Source organism: Bufo bufo, chromosome 10 (genome assembly GCF_905171765.1).
Source record: "Bufo bufo chromosome 10, aBufBuf1.1, whole genome shotgun sequence".
NCBI classification, from domain to species: Eukaryota; Metazoa; Chordata; class Amphibia; order Anura; family Bufonidae; genus Bufo; species Bufo bufo.
In genome coordinates, this window is record NC_053398.1 from 67350190 (window position 1) to 67356189 (window position 6000).

At 45.4% G+C, this 6000-nt stretch overlaps 1 protein-coding gene across 1 annotated transcript in view; it reads right to left on the reverse strand.

Annotated features, from left to right (window-relative positions):
• The window catches only part of INTS5 (integrator complex subunit 5), a 29543-nt gene extending 24982 nt beyond the window's left edge, over positions 1–4561 (reverse strand). Inside the window, exon 1 of the mRNA XM_040410087.1 lies at positions 4460–4561. The gene's annotated coding sequence lies outside the window, so the exon portion shown is untranslated. The remainder of the gene's footprint in view (positions 1–4459) is intronic.
• Positions 4562–6000: the final 1439 nt, after the last annotated feature.

Sequence of the window (6000 nt, forward strand, 5' to 3'; positions counted from 1 at the left end):
CATTTAATGTGGGCATTGACAACATTGTCAGGAAACATTGGCATTTGTTGAATAAATCATATCCGCAGGTTGAGGAATTCAAAAAAAAACCTTTGATTTGTAATAAAAAGAACCCTAGTTATCGTGACAAAATAGTACAAGCAGATTTAGGTAGTACTAAAGCCATATTGAAACAGCAACGGATATCCACGCCACGGATGGGTACTTCCCTCTGCCTGCAATGCTCTCATATAATCAAAGGCCCTTCATTTCACCATCCACATACTGGGAAAAGCTTTGGAGTAAAAGGGTTTTTTACCTGTGACTCAGCAAACGTAATATAGCTTATTAAATGTCCTTGTGGCCTTTTGTATGTGGGCGAGACCATGCAGGCGGTGAGGGATCGTATTAGTAAGCATAAAGGACAAAAAAAAAAACTTATGTTACCGGTCCCATATTATTTTTAAAAATGTAAACACACAGTTGCACAATTGCGGTTTCAAGTGTTGGAACAAATAAAGAGACCTAGAAGAGGAGGTGATGTCAAAAGACTTCCTCAGAAGAGAGGCCTTTTGGATCCACACCTTAGATACGCTGCATCCAAGGGGTCTAAACAGGGACTATGAGGTCATACATTTATAAGATTGTCGTGAACAGATTAATACGTTTATTATAGATGATTGATATACACTTTTATGCACTTTATCAAGACCTCAGCCTTATGATGGAAATATGAATAAATATGAACATTTAGATTCTTCAACAAGGTAGAATACAAATATAAATTTCAGTTATGTTACTTTGTCTCACCTTGTTTAATCAGTTTGATTGATCATTAATTGAATACCACCCATTAGAATGGGTGGAGACGTCCCTAGATGGGCGGTACTATATGTTATATATAGCTTGATTTTTCTGTATTGGATGTATCTGTTGAGAAAGGCTTGCATGCCGAAACCGGTCCTGGTTGTAGGACATTCTACTTTGAGAAAATAAAAAGAGGCTTATTCACAAAGACACAGCAGCTGGGATTCCTTTCTCCTCAACATGGGCCTAACAAAAAAGCATGAATTGCGGTCATATTGGTCCACAAACCCGATTCATCACATGCCCATGTTCTCTGCTGCCATGTCCAGGACACGATTTGAGACCATCCTACGTTTCCTGCACTTTAGCGACAACAGCACCTCTCGTCCCAGAGGCCACCCAGCTTTTGACCGGCTCCACAAAATTCGGCCCCTCATAGACCACTTCAACACCAAATTTGCAGATTTGTATACCCCTGAGCTAAACATCTGCGTAGACGAGTCACTTATACATTTTACCGGGCGCCTTGGCTTCAAACAATACATCCCATGCAAGCGCGCCCGGTATGGGGTCAAATTGTATAAGCTCTGTGAAAGGGCCACAGGCTATACCCACAAATTTCGTGTCTATGAGGGTAAAGATCAGACCCTGGAGCCGGTCGGTTTCCCTGACTACCTGGGGAGCAGTGGGAAGACAGTCTGGGACTTGGTGTCACCCTTATTTGGCAAGGGGTACCACCTTTATGTGGACAATTTTTACACAAGTGTGCCCCTCTTCAGGCATTTGTTTTTAGAACAGATTGGCTGCTGTGGCACCGCGCGACCTAGTTACCACCCGTCTTGCAAGGGGGGAGAGGGCTGCCTTGTGTAACGAAGAACTGCTCGCGGTGAAATGGAAGGACAAGCGTGACGTTTACATGCTCTCCTCCATTCACGCAGACACGACAATACAAATTGAACGAGCAACCAGTGTCATTGAAAAGCCCCTCTGTGTCCACGACTATAATTTGCTGATGGGAGGGGGGGGGGACTTCAATGACCAGATGTTGGCTCCTTATTTAGTTTCCTGACGTACCAGACGCTGGTATAAGAAGGTGTCTGTATATTTGATTCAATTGGCTGCCTATAATAGTTTTGTTCTCTACAGTAAGGCTGGGAGAACAGGATCCTTCCTCAAATTTCAGGAAGAGATCATCGCGAACCTCCTGTATCCAGGAGGTTCCGTGGCCCCAACCACCAGTGTAGTGAGCCGTCTACACGAGCGACATTTCCCTAGTGTCGTTGCTGGTACCTCAAACCGACCGCCACCCCGAAAAAAATGTTGTGTCTGTAGCAGGAGTGGAATAAGGCGTGACACCCGCTATTTCTGTCCTGACTGTCCGGACCACCCTGCCCTATGCTTAGGGGAGTGTTTCCGGAAGTACCACACACAGGTACACCTAGCATAGGGATTGCATCTCACAGGACAGGCACACAGGGCTATTAGGGCCCTTTCACTCACAGCTGCTGCAAACCTCTCCTTTCACCTGGGACAGAGTGCATAATGTACTTCGCCACATCTCTGGGCGATTTGCGCTTTGCACATTGTGCCATGGGGAAGGAGAGGTTTGTCCTATAAAGGTAAAAAAAAAAAAAAAAAATCACCGGTAAGCAAAAAAAAAAATGTTCTGTTCAAAAAGTAAAAGTTTATATAAGTTAATGTTCCGTTCAAATGTTACATAAACTTAATGTTAATAAATTTATTGCGTTGCGGCTTTTTTTTTTGTTTTTTTTACCTTCCAGGTGGACCAACCGATGAACGAGCTGCAGCACAGATGTGCATTCTGACAGAAGCATTGCGCTGCTGTCAGATTACACAAAAGTCGGTGTATGCGGCGCTGCAAGACGAGATTTCTCCTCTGCAGTAAAAGATACGTTTGCCGAGGCATATGAGCTGAGGGGGAGGCGGTGTTCATATGCTTTGGCAAACACTTTGTATATAAAAAAAATAAAAAAATCCTGGCAATGATTTATTCATCCACATCGATTGATGTGAATGGAGAAATCGGGTTTGCCAGGGCATACGAGCTAAGTGGGTTTGGATGTTGGGCGGAGCTCCTATGTCCTGGCAGACGCCTTTCCCCTCTTTTTTTTTGGCAGAGTTTTTTTCATCCACATTGATCGATGCGAATGAAGAAATCTGTGCCGTTCCTTTTTTCTTTCAGCCCAGAGGCTGAACGGAAAAAAAAAATCTCATTACCCGTATGCTCAATATAAGGAGAATAGCAGAAACTCCTAATGCTGGCCATACATGTAATGATTGCGGAGACCCTCAAATGCCAGGGCAGTACAAACACCCCACAAATAACACCATTTCGGAAAGAAGACACCCCAAGGTATTCGCTGAGGGGCATATTGAGTCCATGAAAGATTGAAATTTTTGTGCCAAGTTAGCGGAAAGGGAGACTGAGAAAAAAATTTTAAAAAATTTCCGCTAACTTGTGCCAAAAAATAAAATAATCTTCTATGAACTCGCCATGCCCCTCATGGAATACCTTGGGGTGTCTTCTTTACAAAATGGGGTCACATGTGGGGTATTTATACTGCCCTGGCATTTTAGGGGCCCTAAAGAGTGAGAAGAAGTCTGGAATCCAAATGTCTAAAAATGCCCTCCTAAAAGGAATGTGGGCACCTTTGCGCATCTAGGCTGCAAAAAAGTGTCAATCATGTGGTATCGCCATACTCAGGAGAAGTAGGGCAATGTGTTTTGGGGTGTCATTTTACATATACCCATGCTGGGTGAGAGAAATATCTTGGTCAAATGCCAACTCCATACAGTATAACCCCTCAGTGTGGGGGCCAATGGGGGACATTATTCTGAATGGGGGGGGGGGCAACTGGGGGTCATTATTCTGAATAGAAGGCCACTGTGGGGTCATTATATTGTGTGTGGGGCCACTGGGGGGTCATTATACTGTGTGTGGGGCCACTGGGGGGTCATTATACTGTGTGAAGGGCCCCTAGTGGTCATTATACCGTATAGGGGCCAGTGGGGGTCATTATACCGTATAGGGGCCAGTGGGGGTCATTATACCGTATAGGGGCCAGTGGGGGTCATTATACCATGTGGAAGCCACAGGGGGACATGTAAATGTAAAAAAATGCTTCAAGGGGGCCCCACTGGGATTTATCGCCCAAGGGCTCACATAAACCTGGAGCCGGCCCTGAGTGGGCCCCTGTCTGACACTGCAGGTGGGTAATCGCCATACCCCCCTACTTTTTGGAAATTCAATGAGGAACGCTTATGGCTCATTGTGTAAAAGATCCATTTTTCCTGCATATCTGTACACATCAATAGTTTTCTCTTACATAATAGTGCAAAAACTATCTGAATATGGAAATTTTTTAAATTCTAATTGCATCGAATAATGAAATAATATAGAATGAGGGCTCTAACATGCACATGGGAACCAGCTAAACACTTTGTGGATGAATCTTGTAAATGCAATAATAGAAATCTATACCTCAGTTCAGAGGTCTCGGACTGCCGGGCTCTTGCTGAGTTTCATTTGGACAGCTGACAGGACAGAGAAGCTGTATGCCTGTATTTACCGACGGCTGACCCCCACACCAACTACCATCTCCTCCATATAACAGGAGGTCCGCACAGCCAGTCACTGAGGTGGGCCACCTACCTGCCAGCTACTCTCACACGCTATGGGTTTGATGGAGTCTTGTTCGAATCAAAAAGTTCCGGTCAATCGCGATAAGTTACTTCCGGCAGTCGGCCATCTTGGTTGAGGGCGGGTGTCTGCCTCCTCGGCAGGTTAGGGAGTTCTGAGCATGGACGGAAGCCGGGTGGTGGTGAATTGTCTACTCAGTATGAGCGCTGAGATGACATCCAGTAAAGCCATTCGTAATACAACCGGGCACATAAGGGTGTACACAGGAGAAGGGGCGGCTATAAAGAAAACCACTGCCCAAATAAATCCATTAATAAAAGCTGGTCTCCGGTTGGATTAGTTATGATACTGCAACCAATCAGAATACTGCTTTCGGTTTAAACCCATTGTGATGACGTACAGCATTGTTAGCACATACACAGCCTTTACACCGCCACCATAGCATAACAGAGATATCACTTTGTCTGACATGTTGGTTGCAGCATAAAGGAAACATTAAATTTGTAAAGTAATGTGTACGACCTGTAAAGAGCACCTGGACCTAAATTCTTTTGTAATTGCATGTGAATCAAAATTTAGCATAGCCAGTGAGTTATTCAATATCTGTATAGCGCCACCTGCTGTTTGCTATCTTTCTTATTTCTTTGCCTGGCTCACTAAGGCTACTTTCACATCAGCGTTTCATGGATCTCAATACCGGAGGAAAAAGCCTCCGTTTTGTCCCCATTCATCGTCAGTGGGGACAAAACTGAACGGAGTGCACCAGAATGCATTCCGTTCCGTTTTGTTGCGTTCCCATGATAGACAGAAAGCTGCTGCAAGCAACGTTTTTCTGTCCGGCATGGGATGCAGAACAAAAGAAATCCGGCATGGTACACAATGTAAGTCAACGGTGCCGGATCCGTTTTCTCGGACACAAAAGAAAATGGATCCGGTGTTCTGTCAAATCTCTATACCTTGCTAAAACTCTATACCGGAAGTGACGCGGCCGCACCGGAAGTGACGAGATCGCCAAGGAATCAGCTGGAGGAGGGTGTGCGCTGCGCAAGAGCACATCCACCGGCTTAGCAAAGAATTATTGCAGCGCCGCGATAGAAGTACTTCGTACACCGCACATGCGCACTTAGGGGAATAGAGATTTTGCAGCGCAAAATGTTTCATCAGATCTCCCTACCCCTGAGTGTGAAGGCGCCCACAAATCATCAGTTGCAGTTCAGCTCTACTATGTGGTGAGCTCGGTAGGCAGCACTCAGCTCTGATGATTTGTGGGCGCCTGCGCACTCAGGGGTAGGGAGATCTGATGAAACATTTTGCGCTGCAAAATCTCTATTCCCCTAAGTGCGCATGTGCGGTGTACGAAGTACTTCTATCGCGGCGCGCCGCGCACACCCTCCTCCAGCTGATTCCTTGGAGATCTCGTCACTTACGGTGCGACCGCGTCACTTCCGGTATAGACTTTTGGCAAGGTATAGAGATTTGGCAGAACACCGGCACCCATTGTCTTACAATGGTTTTAGTGCCAGATCAGTCATGGCTATTTTAGAGATAATTCA